At 45.9% G+C, this 17397-nt stretch overlaps 1 protein-coding gene across 1 annotated transcript in view; it reads left to right on the forward strand.

Annotated features, from left to right (window-relative positions):
* ZHX3 (zinc fingers and homeoboxes 3) overlaps positions 1-17397 on the forward strand; it is a 46048-nt gene that overhangs the window by 7020 nt on the left and 21631 nt on the right. Inside the window, exon 2 of the mRNA XM_077787028.1 lies at positions 10126-10232. The gene's annotated coding sequence lies outside the window, so the exon portion shown is untranslated. The remainder of the gene's footprint in view (positions 1-10125; positions 10233-17397) is intronic.

Below are 17397 nucleotides of genomic sequence, written 5' to 3' on the forward strand. Positions count from 1 at the left end.
GATAAGGTGGTCCTTGCTGCTGGGTGTTGTTGGGCTGGGGTTGCTCTGCCCCTTGTGCTCTTCTGGTGTGAGGATGAAGCCACCGCAGTCCCCCAGAGCTGCTCAAGGGCAGGGGACATCATTCCTGCCTCTCTGTGGGCATTTCAGCATTGCTGGAGCCTCAGCCTTGGAAATGGGGGCTCGTTTCAAGTGGAACAGGCTATGGTTGGTGTGAGGCAGTGGAGGATGGGGGGAGCAGCAGAGGTGTTGATGAACATGGGAGGATTGCATTGCCTTCCCAAAATACCTGCTCTGTGGATTTCATTTCTGCTCCAATCCTTAATGCTGGGAAATGCCTTGTGCATCTGCTCTGCTGGGGCTGTGTTTGTCAGGGCATTGTAGGCATAAGGCTGGGAACAAAATGGGAAAAAACACCCCCATGCTGAATGTAAAATGTCATTGATTTCTTTCTCTGTTTTTTTTGTATTTTTCTTCTAATTTAATCAATTCCCTACTGGGTTGTAAATTCCGAATGTGAATGGGAAATAATCTCACCAGTACAATAATTAGCATGTAACCAGCAGATGAAGAAAACCCAAACTGCTGAGCTGATTGGTGAATGCTGACTGTTTTCTGAATTAATTTCAATAATCACATCTCCCATTAAAAAGAAGACAGGGTGGGGAGGAAGTCTTAAATTTTCGTCAAGCTCAATGTAGCGAAAAATGGTATGTGCAGTGTTGCTGTTCTGCATGTGATTAGAAAAAAGAGCTGAGGGACGTTCTTGGAACTGAATTAGCAACAAAGTATTGCTAATTTTACAACCAAGTAAATTAGCTCAATTTCACCTGCTTTTTTGGGAAGAGAAATAGAATTTTAAGTCAAATATCCATAATTTTATGTAGGCGTCTTAACAGTGTTTTCTTCTGGTAGAAGAAAACATTCCCTTGCAGTCGTGCTTTGTTGCAAGATGCAAAAACAAGTCCACTGGAATAGTAGTGAAATATGGTCATTAGTAGTGAAATACATTAAGTGTGCATCCATCCAGCTCCCAAATATTTTGTTCTTGTGCTTTGAAGGGAGAGCTGGAAATTGGTGTTTGGGAAGGGTGATTTCAGAGCTTGCAGGAGCTGCACACCCCCTTGGCACAGGGATCTGCAGCCCTGCTCTGCTCTGCCTTCCACTCCTGCTTTTTTTGGGCTGGTTCTGCCCCAAAGTGGGTGGTGTTTGGAGGAGGTAGAAATCCTCTCTCAGCCTTGATACCTCCATGGTGTCACACCCAGACAGCACAAGGAAAGGTCACCTCTGCAGAGCTGTACCTGGCAGCTGGTCTAATTATGCACCTGAATTCGAAGTCAGGATGAGCAGAGATGATTTTATCTCCTAATGATGTTTTTCCCCTCATGGCCATGGCCACCTCACCCTCAGGGCTTGTTTTTCCAACAGCAAAGCACAGGTGATGCTGCTACCAGCTGTTGGACCAGAGCATCACTTTAGAGATGCTTTTTCATTCCAGTTTAAACTCAGTTTTAGGAACATTTGTGAAGTTATGATAGAGCTTGGTGCTTGAAGGCTTAATTTTTTTCATTTATAAGTGCAGGGATTATCTGCTGAAATCCTGGGCATACAAGAGGTGGGGCCACATGTGCTGCAATGGTGGAAATACTGGAGTGTGTGATGGAGCCACCTTCTAATTAATGCAAAATGCTCATTCAGGCATGAGGCTGGTGATTCCATGTGCTCCCTGTTTTCATTGTGAGGAATGACACCTGCCCAGAGACAGGGCACTGACAGCCAGGAGGGAGAGCAGGTCCCACAGAGCATCTCTGGTGTGTGGCACTCAGGTCCTGTCCCTCCCAAAGCCTCAGGATGTGCTGGTGTATGATATTATTGTCATATATTATTTAAAAAACAATTTGAAAAAGCCAGGCCAACCCATGTGCTTTGAAACAGAATTTGTTATTTTATCAATTCGAGCTTGGGAAGGTCTGCAGGTGGAGCAGTATGGGATTTTTGTTGCATGTTTTCCTAATGTTAGAGACTGTCTCAAAAATGTATCACATTGCTTCATTTCCCCTCCACACTTGATTTTTTTTTTTTTTAAAGCTAATGCCAACAACCCTACAATAACCAGTGTGGGAATATGCACATTTTGCACCCAGTTAATTTTTTTTTTTTTTTTTTGTGAAAAGCAAGATTTTGCTGGCAATCATATTATTAGCTATGGATAAAAATATATGTTTTAAACCATCTCACTGATGGCTTCTGATTTTTGCCTTTTAAAAATGCAATTAATCAAGTTAGAGACTGAAAAAAATCAAAGTAGAGACTGAGAAAAGTCATTTGAGGTGAGTAAAGAAATTGGCTTTTTTTGTTTAATGAAAGTTCAAAAAATGGCCCACTGCCACTGCGTATGTTAAGGTTACCTTAAATACAGAGTGTCCTTCAGTGCTGACAGGCATCCCAAACACCTTTTATAATAAACCTCTAATTATAGCTTAGTGACTTTGTAGGTTCTCTGGATCAGCTTGGGAATATTGCACTGAAATCAGGGAGAATTTTTATATTTTCTGTGTCTTATGTGTGACCAGATTCAGAGCTGGACTTGTTGAGTCCACTCTGAGCACCACACTGGTGAGTGTAGTACACAGTGATGCATTTATGCTGTGTTAGAGAATTGTGCTTGCTGCTTCATGATGCAATTTTGGGGTTAAACTCTGCATTTTGGGAACTACTTCCTGAATGCAGCAGTGTGGATTCCCAAATCCAGACCCCAGCTGAGCTGGTTGGAAAAGGGCTGGGCTGGTGGCCAGTGCCTGCAGCCCATGGCTGCCTCCTGATGTCTGGCTCTTGGATTACAGCCCAGCACTCAGAACCAGAGACCTCAGTGAAAATCTCGGCTTCTTAAAGGGAAACAAAACCTCCAGAGCTTTGTGGTTGTGGAGAAAAGCTGGGAAATGGGAATTCTTGGGCAGAGAGTGGTAGGGAGATGCATTAACCTGGTTGTTTCCCACTATTCCAGACTGGGAGCAGGGCCATGGGGTCCTGGGCTTGACTTTTGGCTTTAGAAGCTGGCATGGCAGACACTGCTAGGTTGGTTCTTTTCTCTTCTGTTTATTTGTTTCTTCCCTCCTTCATTTTAATACTGTCTCCTGGGAGATTCCAGCTGAAGTCTATGAATTGCTGGGATGTTTCTTTTCCCCGTCTCGTGGACGCTGGGTCCAGTTTGGCTGTGGGTTGTTTCTGGCACAAAGGGAGGAGCAGCAGGACAGAGGAGCTGTGCTTGTGTTGGGTGTGTGTGTGTCTGGATGTCCTGCAGAGGTGCCCTGAAGGTGTTACACACTCGAGTTTGGGCTCAGCCACGCTTCCACAGCAGCAGCAGAGCCACTGCTCTGTGCCACCGAGGCTTGTCCCCCATCAGGAGCTCGGTGTGTCCATCCCCCAGGTTTTGATGGACCTTACTGAGTCAGTGTGGGGTTTTACTTCCATTTATATTTCTCTTACAAACCTTGGAGGTTTGTGAGATGATTGATCTGATGCTAAGGGATAACTTTGGACAGCTTTCTGTTGGTCCAGAAACTCTTGGAGAGGCCTGGGAGGTTCCCCCCAAAAAGTAGTCACCAGTGGGACACTGCAGAATCCTGAGGATGGATCAAATCAAGTGATAGTTCATCAAAAGTTCCTTCTGCTTGGCCATCAGTCCTTGAAAATCTAGATCACTTTGCCCTCCTACTAGAGAGATTTTCTCCAGAACTGTGTATTTTTTCCACATCCTAATCAATTTAAGGTCCTCATGACCTCAGGAGATGGAGCTTCTCTTATGCTGATGCTCCCTGCAAAGGGCATCTTTTCTCTCTCCAACTATTTTGGAGCTCGTGATAAAATTGCAAGGCTTTGGCAGTGCCCGTTTGGGTGCTATTTGCGTGCCAAAGCCTGCTGAATACATCTTTTATCACAGATTTGTAACAGTAGCTGTTGGAGGGGAGCTTCACGGGAGAAGTGCTTTCAGAAGAATGCTTTTGTAAGAGAACACTCTCCTGAAAAAAAAAAAAAAAAAAAAAAAAAGGAAAAAAGGACAAAAGAAAAAAAACCCAACATTTTTCATGTTGTAAAATTTGCCCATTAATTTGGGTGAATCAGGTTTTGCTTCCATTTCTAGACAGTTTGGTCTGTCCTCTTTGTACAAGCAACCACTGTTATTCTCCAGGCATTTTTTGGGAAAAAAAAAAAAAAAAAAAGACATGTAGATTCATCTAAGAAATGCCAGAATCCTTGTTTTGTGTAACTGTCCCCAGGCTGAGCCCCAGCCAGGTCCCTGCAGGAACTGGGATTGGGACCCAGCTGGCACTTTGCTCAGGCTGGCCTGGTTCATGGTGTGGAGGAAGAGGGATCTGTTCATCTGGTCCATCTCAGTAGGAGAATTTAAGGAGAAGAAGAGGCAGGAGGGTTTCTGAGCAGCAGATGGAGTGGCAGTGAGGAGGTGCAGCCTCTGGGACAGGGCTCAGCTCTTGTCCCTGCTCGGGGTCCCACTTGGCCCTTTGTGGCTGCTGTCTCTGCAGAGCCTGGTGTTCCTCAATGGCAGAAACATGAAGCTTGTCCTCCCACCTCTGCCTCACAATTATCAGTGCTTTTCCTTTAATAAAAGGATTTTTCGTGGGAAAACTTGCCTTCAAATCACTCTAGAGTCCAAAAGTGTTCTGGCTGCTGAGCATCCCATCTCCAAGGAGGGGGACACGGTGCTGTGCTCCATTTCCAGTTTTGGTTTGGACCATCATACATTGTTCTTAAGTAGCCATTTACTCTCCTTCCCATCACTCTGGCACAGGAGCAACAGAATAAAACATTAAAAAAGGAATGTGATTGTAATCCTGTAAAAACTGTCAGAGGAATTTGGCAGTGGTTGCAGCCTGTGAGTGTAATACATAATATTATATTCATTTTTTTAAATTATTAAATTTCAAGCTGACAGTTTAAATGACAAATCACCTTAAAAAGATATTATGGACAGTGTAAAGATTGTCAATGTGTTTTTTCTTTGTTAACTATGGAGTTTTCAAGGTCTATGCACCCCCCAAAAAATAGGAACCTTTGGTTTTTGGCAAGCTGCACGTGGAAGCTGAGAGCAATGAGGTCTCTTGTATTAATAATTTGTATTATAATAGCATTGTCACTGCTGGTTCCCAGGCTTTTTTTATCCCCGAGTTAATGGCAGGGCTGCCTGTCAAAGGGATTCTTTCTGGAAAAAAATTATTTTTGCTTTTGTTGTCTCTTTGCTCCCAGAAAATCATGTGTGAATGGCACCAGTAACTGCAGCTGGGAGGGGCTGGACTTAAGGGCAGAAGAAGTGTTCAGCCATGTTATTGAATGTATTGACAGTTTAAATGTGGTGTTCAGCATGGGAAGCAGATCCCGGGGGACTGACAGAGTTCCCCATCCCAGAATATCCCAGCTCACAGCAGGAGCTGAAGTTAAAGATGCCAAAACCTCCAGGCAGTGCAGGAATGGAGCCACAGCTTCCCACATCCTGCTGTAGGCCTGGGATTTTTGGATGAAAGGTGCTCTGCTGTTTCCTCAACTGGAAAATCATACAGATGATCAGAGCCCCATCAGGCTTTGAATAAAACATGGAACAAAGTGATGATTACTGCTCTCAAGTAATAGATAGTTAAATTTCTCTTTGTGTCCCCTGTGGTTCTCAGAGCATCTTTTGGGTAGTGAGATGAAAATGAGAGGAGTGGGAGTCTGTTGTTTCCTTTTCTTGGATGACAAGCTGACTATCATTTGATGACTTTTAATGCTCTGTGTTGTATACACCTGTTTGGTTGTTTTTAAACCCAACCTGAATAGTCTTTGAAATTTTTAATGCTCTGCAGTAGGAACTTTTAGCGTCATGGGAATATTCCATCATTCCTTCTCTTTGCAATGGAAAAAATTATTCTCATAGACATGGATTGGACCATGACCTGCTTGTAAATTCTTGGGGGTTGGGCATAGAACTCAACTGAAAATAAACATCAGCATCAGGAGTAGTATAGTGCAGAAGGATGGGGGAAAGTGTCCTCATCTGGTCCTGGCAGGAGAGAGAAGAGGAGTTTGGCTGGAGGAGACCCAGAGAGTTGTAAGGAGATTGGAGGTCTAGAAATCCCTCCTCTGAACAAACCTGTTTGGTCGAGATGGTAGAAGAGCAAGGCAGGATATATATCTTCAGCTGCCTGAAAGGGAAGGGGGTGGTTGTTTTCTGCATACACAGTGGGAAGAGCAAGAGGTCACACTCCTAAAATTGCAGAGAAAAAAGTTCAGATTAAATAATGGGCAAAATTAAGGCAGTACTTTGCCTGAAAGTGACAACAGGATTTGATGGTCTGAAGAGTTTGTGAAGCACCATTTGTTTGAAATTAAATCAACTTGGAAATATCTTTCTGATATTTCTTGATGGGCATTGATGCATGAGGAAGATGCAGTTTATTCCCCTGAAGTGGGAGTTGTCTCACTGCTGTCCTGTGCTCCCTTCCCTCCTGGCCTGGAGTGGTGAGGCTGGAGAAGGTTGTTTTTGGTCTAAAATAAGCAAGAGATGAGAAATTACGTTCTGTGGCTTAAATTTTCAGGCACTTAAAAAGATTGAAGCGACTAAACATAATGTAAATTTGCACACTTCCCTACAAAAGCAGATGTTGCCTAGAAATTTTTTATGCTCTTTGGTTCTGAAATTGAATGTTATGAACATTAAATTGTACAACTTGCCTCTCTCAGTGGTGAAGCTTTTCCAGGACACTGGTTCACTTGAGTTGAGAGACAGAGAGGGAAGTGAATGATGTTGCCTTTAGTACACCTATTTTTCTTTAAAGAAATATCTGTGAAGTTGAGTTCCCAGCCCTGTAAATACTGGAGAAATAGAAACAGCCACTTCAGAGATCCTGAATGGTGACTTGTCAGTCCATTAATTGTACCTTGGGAATGGTAACTTTTTAAAATCAGTGTTCCACAAACAGCAGGGGCTGCAGGACCAGACAGTCTCTGCTGGGCAGTGTCAGAAGGTCTCACATGTCTGAGAAGTTTTCTTCAGGTCCATGTGGACACTTCAGGAAGGTGCCCATCTCTCCCAAAGCTGGAATTTTGCAAAGTGTCTTCAGAGCTCAGCGATTTCCTAGTTCTGAGAACTGCAAGAAAAGATGAAGGATCCCTCAATGTCTCTCCTTTGGAGACTGGTGGGCAGGGGAATTGTTTATGTCTTTTTCTGTATAATTTTGTTCTTCCTCAGCCCAACCTCTGTGTGGACAGAGAGGTGGGCTTGGGACTGCTGTGTGTGCTTGTGTGAGTCTCAGGTTAAACCAGCCTTTGCTCTGCAAGGAGGCTTTATTCTGGGACAGCCTAGTTCCCTTTTCAGCCACATTAAAAAAAATCCCAAAAGAGAGCAAGAAGATCTGTTAAGATCCCAAAAGGGACTCAACGGCTGTTAAAAAAAAAAAAAAATCTGAGGTGGGGTTGTCAGGTAAAAGAAAACAGAATAATCTCTAGTTTTGAGCCTTTGCAGTGGATTTGGTTTTGAAATGTTCAATCCCTCAGTGGATCTCACACAGGGGTGCTGCCGGGGGCTGGAATTTTTATCTCCCCCTTCTTGAGCCCATTGGTCCAGCTGGTTCAGACACTGCAGTGCCAAACCTCCAGGTACAGTAAGATGGCTTACTGTGCATGTTGAATTTGCTGTTTGGGGCAGTTCTCCATTCTGGAGCTGTTAGCAGGTTTTGAGCTGCTCAGTCAAGCCTTGGGAAGCCGTGAGGACAGCAGTGGGATGGTAATGATGGCTGTGGTTCTGGCAGACAGTGCAAATAACTGAGACAGAAGGACCTCAGTGTATCTTGGCTGTTGGATGCTGGGATTTTAATATCTGAAAGAAGTTAGGGGAAAAGCATGCCTTGGTTGTCCTTGTTGCTGTTCCAGTTTCAGTGATAAGCAGCTGAGCTGTTTGCATGTTCTGCTCCGAGGAAACCCCAGTCCCTGCCCTCTCACCCCAGCCCCTTCTATGTTATTCTTCTTGAAGCAGCAATTCCAGGGAATTTAAGGAGGAGCTGCCAGGGTAATCATAGCTCATGGTGCCAAATTTGCAGGGGCTTTACTCCATATTTCAGAACAGGGTTTTGGAAGACTCAGATTTATCTCAGCCTCCAGCTTAAGTTTCTATTTCAGCCACCTTTAATTTCTAGAAGCGCAAAGCTGTTCTGACTGCTGTGATCGAGGTCACTCTTTAATTTAGGTACTCCAAGGAATGCCAAATCTTGTTTGTTAAAATCTTAGGCATATGCTGAATCCCTGAAGCAGTGTGTGAAGGATATTAAATGTACCATGGAGAGGGGCAGCACTGTTACAGGAGGAGGAATGGCAGATAAGCAGTGGGGCCATGCTGTTATCGCTCTGTTGGGAGGTGCTGGGGTTGTGCAAGTCGATATAGGACATTTACACAAATTGCTGGAATAAAAACCCACTCCATCAGCAGTCTACTATTTGTTTCTTATTATATGTTAAATTTTTTCTGGCACAGCAAAGTTTGTCACCTGTTATGTCAAGGTCTCGGCATTCAACGCTGGGATCTTTCCAATATGTGCTGAAACCTAATTGGTTAGGGGTAAGCCTTCCCTACATTTTAGGGGAGGAAAAAAAAAGAAAAGCGAGAAAGAAAAGAAAAAACTGTGGCATCTAGCAGGCATTGAAAGCATTTTTTCTTGTTCTGTCAAGTCTTGTGATTTGCCAGACTTAGGCCTCCTGATTTTCTCCCGCCTGGTTCTGGGCTTGCTTTGCTTTTCCTGTGAATTAAATTGGGAGAATAACATATAGCAAATAATGTGTAACAAATAACATTGAGCAGCCAGCACTGCAGGTCTGGGGAAAGCTTTTTCCAAGCATGGCTCTGCAGCAGGGAACGTCGAGATACCTGAGTGCTTAGTGAGGGAAAAAAACTTTGTGTCCTTCTACCCTTGTCCAATTGCTTTTTTTTTTTTTTTTTAATCCTGTTGAGTTTGGTCTGTAAAATTACAGCCAAAGTGGGAATTTCTTGTCTGCAGGGTTTTGGATGGGTTTGGGGAGCCCTTTCTGAGTTGTAATGCATCTGTGCCAGTTATTAGGTGAAATCTCTCTGTGCCACTTACTTATTTAATCCAAGAAATGCAACATTTGTGTGCAAAGCATGTGGTCATCAGGATCCAACCTGAGAAGCAGATCAGTGGGGCTCTGGCAGGGTACTTTAGGGGCTGGAGCTGGCTGAAGCACAGGGACACTTCACAGAATCTTAGAATCACAGAATGGTTTGGGCTGGGAGGGACCTTAAAGATCACATAGTTCCAGCCCTCCTGCCATTGGGCATGGGACACTTGGGACATGCTGCTGGGAGAGGAGGACCTGTCACTGCTCAGGCAGGAGCAACAAAAGTTTAAATTTTCCTTTACTTGGACAATCACAATCTAATTTTCCTTGTTTTCATCCTTGTTCCAAGCTCTAGCTCACCTTTTTCTAGGGTGACGCTTTGTTTTTCAATATGCTGTTTTCTCCCCTGATCTGAACTTAATCCCAGAAATCCACTTGGCTGCTTATCTCTTTAGACAGTAAAGTTTAGAATTTAGGAAATACATGGAGCTGGCTCTGCTGCTTCTCCAGTAGTGAGGGAACAGGGATTGGATGGCAGTGGGGGAAATGAAGGGGAGAAAAGAAGGCCACAGCTACGAGCAGAGCTGCACGTTATATTTAGCTGCTGCTGTGGCAGTCAGGGTGCTGTGGTTGCTGCTCCAAATATGTTCTGGCCAGTTGAGGTTTCCAGCCCTGTAATGGACCAAGTCCCCAGGGAGCTGGGCAGCAGTGTCACTGGTTTCCAGCTCACTGCAGCTGGGAGATTGCTTTCATGGGGTTCAGGGCTTGGTGATAATTCAGCAGACTTGGTTAACTTCTGAAAAATAATGTCTTTACTAATTGAGAGGGAGAATAAACCCCCAAATATGGGTGTTTAGGGTGCTTCAGTGGGGATATCCTGTGGGAGCATGGCAGGGTGGACACCTCCAACTGATCAGTGTTTTGTTTTTGCTTTTAGCCTTTGCTAACCAAGGGCTGCCTTCTCCTTTAGGGGTGCAGCAGTAATTTTTGGTGTAATGTCTTCTCTTCCAGCCCTGAATCCTGGTGCTGCTGAGGCAACTGCAGGCACTTTAAAGATGTGGGTGAGCACAGAGGAGGGGCAGGAGAACGACAGGCTCAGGACGTGTTCCCTCGAGCAGGTAGGACACTGCTGTCACCTCGGGCACTGTGTGTGATGTGGAACTTTCTGTCCTGTGCAGCCTGGATAGGGAAATGTGGTGTATTCCAGTGTGTCACAGAGATCTCTGTGCAGGCTGCTGGAGCCTGATGGCTGAAGGAGGTGATGCTGCAGTGATTGGCTCTGCTGCCTTGAGAGCAGGGGTTACTCTGTGGTCAGATCAAGCTTGGCTTATGCTTCCAGGTGTCCCTGAGAAGGGGGAAATTTTTATTTTCTTTGCTTTTGGATATCACTCCTTGAACAAAGCAGAGTTAAGACAGCTTGTGTGTTTGTACTTTTCTCCTGGCTGGCTCCTCTTTTTGTGTGCTAGTTGCTGATTTACTTTATTTCCATATCACTTAATAAATATCCATCTGTCCCATGGTGTGGATGAGGGGTCAGGAGAGATGCTTTTTCCCTTTGGCTTCTGTGGATGGAAGAAGTGTGCTTGGAAATAACATTCCAGTTTTCCATTACACGTTCCAGGCTTTTGAAGAAGAAATTGGGTCTCATAGCAGAGCCAAGCTATTTTATTTGTACAAAAAGTAAGCTCCATGGTTGGACATTAGTGAGCAGACTAGCAGGGAATTTGTTCACCCAATTCATGGCTGTGTGATAAATGACAGTGTCCCTGTGGAAATGGGGATATTCAAACTCTGGAGTGGTTTTTACCCAGCTTGTGCTGCATCTGGAGACTGCTTGTTTCTAGAATTTATTAAATAATCAGCGTTGGGAGTGCAGGAACTGGACTAATGCTGTTTGCTGCAGCTTTCCTGACACACTTCCAGTTCTGTAGCCTGTTAAACTGGTCAGAATAAACTAAGGTACCCTGCTGAAGCATGTGATGTGCTGGGATCCACGTGCACCCTCAGCCTCCTGAGAGCTGTCCTCCTTGAAATTCCCTCCATTAATTTCATCTAGATGGGTCCTCAAAACCTTATGGCAGTAATTGTGCAAATGCAGTGAACATTGTGGCTCTCTGGTTGTCTGTTTTCCAGGAGGAAGAGGGTGAAGCTTTGGTAGCTTCACTCTGCCTTTGTAAACAGAGTCAGTCTCTTAGGAGGGAAAGCAGGGAGAAGGGCATTAAATTTTATATCCCTTGGTATCTGCCATGGAAAGACACCAATAATGGATGTGGAAGGTTCATATGAAAGGTGTCTGGGTAAATAAGAAGGATCCCTTTATGTTCCAATTGCAGAAAAAGACATTGTTCATTACTGAAGGGCTAGCACCCAGAGATGGCTTGTGTAGTGTGCCATCCTCCCTGCAAGCTCACGGTCCTGTCTTGGCCCACAAAGGCTTTTCAGTGTCTTCTGGGGGAGCTTTAAGAACCAAACTGAGGATCTTTGCTGCTGAAGTTGGCCCCTTTCTCTCTGCTCCTCTTTTTCCCCCACCCTCCTGTGGTGTCCTCTCCCTCCCAATTCATTTGTTTTTAAAATGATTGTGCCATTGTGTGCATCAATACGTGCATGGCCTGTCTTGTTTTTCTCTTGGCCTGAAAGTCCAAAGCAAATCTGTTTATGGTTTTGGTGAGCTAATTCTTCCCCACCCTAGATTTTTAAATAGACTCTTTCTTTACCAAGCTTGCAGAGCTTGCAGGATGTATTGAAGTAATGGGAAAAATATGTTGTGTGTTAACCTTCCTTTTTTTGTAAAACTTTATTTACAAGACCCTATTCCTGGCAGCGCATCTGGGAAGTGAATATCTGGATGCTGGAGAAAGTAGAAAACTTTGAAATACCAAAATGGGCATTTAATGCTTTTGGGAAGGAAATGTTTTGAGTTTTCCACGTTGAGTGCTTGCATTGTGAAGCAAAGTCTAGTGAGCTGTGCTCAGTTGTCCCTTTAATTATTTATCTTCTCTTGCAAATCCCAGTTTCTAGGCTAGGCTGTTCCCTGGGCTGTCTGTTACCTTCAAACAGGCTCCTCCAAGGCAGCTGCTGACCCAGACCTTGCAGCTGAAGGTAAGAGCAGCAAGGAATGCTCTTGGCCTGTAAATAGTGCCTTGGATAAAGGGCTTGGTATGTCACTGGTGTGTTGGAAATGTTATTTTTGCCTCTTGATTTCATCCTTCCTGCAAATCAATCTCAGACCTGTGTGTTTAGGTTAGCAGCCTTCCCTGCATCCTTGTGGGGGTTGCAGAGCTCCGTGTGCAGCATTTTCACCAGGGTGCTTTGGCTGCTGGAGGCAGAGCTCAGCTCTGCCGTGGGAGACTGGAGAAGCCCCAGGGACACCCCTGGCCATGATGCCTGGCTGCTGGCTTCCTTCCCAGCCCTTGTGCTGGCTCTCTCCTGTAGCCTGTAGCCTGCCCTGCCACGGCACCTCCTTGCCTTCAGCCTGGCTGTGAGTTATTTCTACTGAAAACTCTGAACTGCTTGTGGCTGCCATAGGGCAGGAGCTCTTTGTGGAGATGTGGGGCTTTGTGCAGCCTGTCTTGTCTTTCTCTTGTCCTGAAAGTGCTAAGCAAATCTGTTTATGGTCTTGGTGAGCTAATTCTGTGTGGGGTTGCTGTCCCTGCCCATGGCAGCAGGGCTGGACTGAGGTGATCTTTAAGGTCTCTTCCAATGCAAACCATTTTGTGATTCTATGGCCATTACATGTGCAAATGCACTTCTGCAGCCCCAGCTTTTTAGGGCTCGGCTGTGCCTCTGGGTACTCCTGTAACATAAATAAGCAGGAGTAGGATTTCAAAGCAAGCAAATTTTTGACATAGTTGATGTCACGCCTCTTCAGCCCTGTGTTTAGGGCCCAAGGATCTGCAGGCCCACAGCTGCTAGTTTGGTCTTGTTGCTAATAACCCTCTGGAGGTGTTTCTGCTGAGCTGGTTCTTGCAGAGGGCTGAGGGGTTCACCCTGATCTGGTGGTGTCAGGGAAGACAGGACCCGTGGTGGGAAAAACAGGAGGTGCTTTGACAGAACTGGGTGCCCTGCATGAAGCTGCAGCACTGGACGTGCTCCTCACTGGGGTTTATGGTGTGGAGGGACAGCAAGGACTTCTGGTGAGTAGCCTTAAAGCAGAAAGGGCTGGGGCAGGGTTATCCCACTCATGCAGCCCTTCTTCCACCCAGAGCCTCTGCTCTGCCAGTGAAGAACAGATGGGGAAAAGAGATTTCATTTCCTCACCCTGAGAGGTAAATTTTTCACTGGAGTTTTGTTCACCTGCGAATCTGCAGCAGAGCTCAAGCAAAGAATTCCCCACACAAAGGCTTTGCAAAACGGGATTGTCCTTTGCCCATCTAATTTGGTAGCACGTGGGGTTTTTTTCTGTGACAGAGTCTTAGAAGAGGTGAATCTGTCTTTTTTCCTATTCTCTCTGTTAAACTGGCAGTGTTTGTGCTCTCTAGGAAGGTGATGGCTGGGGGCTGGCACTGACCAGTGCCCCTCAGTCCCCAGGCAGGGGCTGTAGCCCTGAGCATGGAGCTCTGAAGCCTCTCTTAGCTCCTCTTTTCCTCTCTCCCTAGTCACTGTGTGTAACTGCAAAGTTTCCCAACTTGCAGATCAGATGGGGTTTTCCAAATGCTCTTGCATCCTTTTCCCTCATTCCTCCCTTCCTGCTCTTACTTCTTACTGACCTATTTGCTCAGGACATGTATACAATATCAGTGTGACAAATTAAATTGCTTGTACTCGGAATGATGAGGCCACTGGATGCACAAACTTCTTGGCTAGCCCCGCACTAACAGTTTTGACTCCTGCCCCTCACATTGTATTTTGTGAAAGGCAAATTCCATCCTGCATATCCCTTTCCAATCCTATTGCCTAACACTTCCACTATTTGTCATCAGCTGAAAGGGATCTGAGCACTGCAGATATCCACAGATGTGGTTTGATTGTCTGCTGTGTTACAAACCACATCTGTGTATCAGGAGGGCTTGGCTTTGCTGTTCCCTTTGCAGGGCTTCTCCCCGTGCTGAGGTTTGGGATGTGCAGTGGTTCTGCTGCTCCTCTGGTGAGGTGAGCAGTGCCTCAGGAAGGCAGGAGGCTCCCAGGAGCAGCCAGGCTGGATGCTCCAGAGATGCCCCCAGCCAGCCCTGTCTGGCAGGGGTGCCCTGAGGCTGGGGAAGGCTCCAGTGGAGGCTGTGCCCAGCCTCTGTGAAGCAACTGGGGTATGCTTGAACAGGTTTTATTTATGAAGGGAAAGAACTGTGCCTGTGGCCTGTGAAAGTCTGGATAAAGTCCATTCTGTAGTTTTGTACCAACACAAACCAGTGGCACGTCAGGTTCAAGGAGAGGCCTGATGCAAAGGGAGAGGCTTTGGGATGTCTGGCTCAGAGCTAAGGCAGCAAATATACTGGGTCCTCAGAGGTATTTGTGAAAGAAGACATAAATCCAAGGTGAAATGGCGAGTTCTTACTCAGCACTCTTCAAACTGGACTGGAGGCCACTCCTTAAAACAAAGGGATTCACTGCAGAGGAAAACCAGCTTTATTAACCAGCTTTATTTCCCAGCTTGATCTGGAGCCTTGTAATCATTTTGGTGGTTCAGCTCTCTGCAGCACTGAGGAGTTGTCTGTTCCAGTGCACTGAGCACACTGCAAGTTTTATTTTATTTCCAAAAAAGCCCTTTAAGCATGTTGGGCTGTAAGGGAAACTTGTAATAATTCCCTCTGCCAGTATAATTCAGTGGCAGTGAAACTAGGAGGGTGTCTGACTAAAGGTGACCCATTAAAGGGTGATTTCTGATAAATAACTAGACTGGAGACTCACAAATCCTGAGTTTAATTACTGACTTTGCTATAAGCTTCCTGTGACCTTGGGCGAGTTTTAAAATTGCTTTGTGCCTCATTTCCCTTTCAGTAACACACTGGTGACAGCATTTCCCTTCCAGCCAGGAGCTGTGGCAGTGGGAAGGTGTCTGTACCCTTTTCTATAGCTGCTGTGTGAAGAACCTGGATGGACTAGGAAGCATGACCATCTCATGGGCCTCTTTTCTGTTTTCCTGGGGAAAACAGAACAGGATATCAATTTAAAGGGTTTTTCAGGTACGCAGGGAATATGTTCCATTAGGTCCTGGGGCTCCTGGCATAACTGCACTAGCAAGGTGGTTGTTCCTTGAGTTGTAAAGGCTTCCTTAGCACTGCTCTCAGCTCTTGAGCTTTAAATTGATGCCAGTTTGGGCAGAGCAGGATTCTGGTGCTCCTGTGCTGCCTTCCTGCTTTGGACCTGGGTGAATGCTAAGGAGAGGCAATGGCTGTGGGGATAAAGTATTGTGGCTGCCATGGGGCAGGAGCTCTCTGTGGAGGTGTGGGGCTTTGTGCAGCCTGCTATGGGGTTGCTGTCCCTGCCCATGGCAGCAGGGCTGGACTAAGATGATCTTTAAGGTCCCTTCCAATGCAAACCATTCTGTGATTCTATGGCCATTACATGTGCAAATGCACTGCTGCACTTCCCCATGACAGTGTGCAGACAGACCTTGGGCAGATAATTTAATTTCTCCCTGCTTCTTCCCTGTCTGCTCCTTCCCAGTGTAGGGTAACAGCACTGACCACCCCTTTTCCCACTCCCTAAATGCCAGGAGAAGCTTTCCAGCATGCTTGAAATGTGCTAAAACCTCGTGGTTGGAATAGCAGACATCTAGGGGGAACAAGGGGCTGGCTGTCTCCTGTGTGCTGCTCTGAAGGCTTCCTGCCATTTCCATGGGATGAGCTTTTTGAAGCCCTCACATGACAGCTGCCCTGGGGGAAACTTCCTTCTGGCTGCTCTGTTCCAGGTACAGCAGAGCTGAGAAGGAGTGATGCTGAGCCTGCTTTGTCCTGGGGACATGCAGCCCCTTTCCCTTTGCCAAATCCAGGGGAATCTGCCAGCTTGAAACCCCCACCTTGTGGCAGTGAGTGAGCTCCAGCTGGTGTGGGATGCTGTGGGTGGATGGAAATGACATCTTTGGGATGTGGCAGAAATCAGGCCTCGTGGTGGTTGTGGGTGGGAAAATGCTCTTGGGGACTATCTGACTATCCAGAAATATTAAAAATACTGTTATCTGTATTTCCCTCTGGTCACACAGTTGGTCCAGTGGTTTGTGCAGGCTGTTTAGAACAAGCATTGTAAATTGTGGCCACTCTTTCATCTTTGGTGTGAATATATCATACAAAATTTCTATCAGCTGTGCAAGAGGCATGGCCCAGCAGCTGGAAAAATCCATCCATTTTGGACAGAAGCTTTGCTTTCATCTCCATCTTTCTCTTCTCAAGAGCCAAAACCCTAACCCCCTTCTCCTTCAAGGTATCCTGAGTTACTGACTGTCCTGCTGGGATGCTGCAAGGCTGGGCAGCTGGCAGCATGTGGGCTCCAGGGCACAGCAACAGGCTGGAGCTGCTTCTAAACCAGGGATTGTAAATCTCAGGCTACAGGTAGGTCTGTCTGTTCCCTCAGCCTCTGCCTGTAACTAGGAGTAAAAATGTCTTGAACAGCACCCCTGACACTAGTGAAAGGGAAGAAATTTAATTCAATGTACAGGATGTGGTATCATTAAGCACTTCTGCTGTCTAACCTTCTTGTTTTTCCATTTTGTGGTTTGTGTGATCTTCCTGCTGGGCCAACAAACATTTAAGGCTGTGGATTTTTCCCCAAGTTGTGAGACTTTTAGTTGTTCAAGCCACACTTTGTGTGTGGGGGAGGGTGAGCTCCAAGCTGATGTGTGTGGAAGATCACACGGATGTGTGACTTCTAAAAGTCTCCAGGGTTGTCTGTTGGAGGATCTTGGAGCTCTGGGGAGAGGCTTTGCACATGTCTCTTGGGAAATTCTAAAATGCCATGGAAATAACTAGTGACCAAGGAAGGGAGGGATGTGGGGAAGATGCCAGGCAACAAGGAGGAGGCTGGCAGCAATTTCCTAATGGAGCTGAACCCTGGTGAATGGTTTCAGAGCACTGATGTACTCTGGGGGATGGCAAGGGACTGTACCCTGAATATCCCACAGAAAGGGAGCTGCCATCCCGTGGGACCTTGCCCAGGATGGCAGCTTGACTCATTTAAACAGTGAGGATGTCTCCTGCACTGGCAGCTTCTCAGCACTCACCAGCACTTGCAGGTGATGATGAGACTTGTGTCAAATTTGGGAAGGGTGGAGAGGATGAAGGGTACAGGGTAGGAGAAGCCACCCGTGAATTTTGCATGTTTCCCCTGTGGTTGCTGCTTGCTTTTGATGTGAAA

The sequence above is a fragment of the Lonchura striata genome, chromosome 17 (assembly GCF_046129695.1).
Source record: "Lonchura striata isolate bLonStr1 chromosome 17, bLonStr1.mat, whole genome shotgun sequence".
Lineage (NCBI taxonomy): Eukaryota > Metazoa > Chordata > Aves > Passeriformes > Estrildidae > Lonchura > Lonchura striata.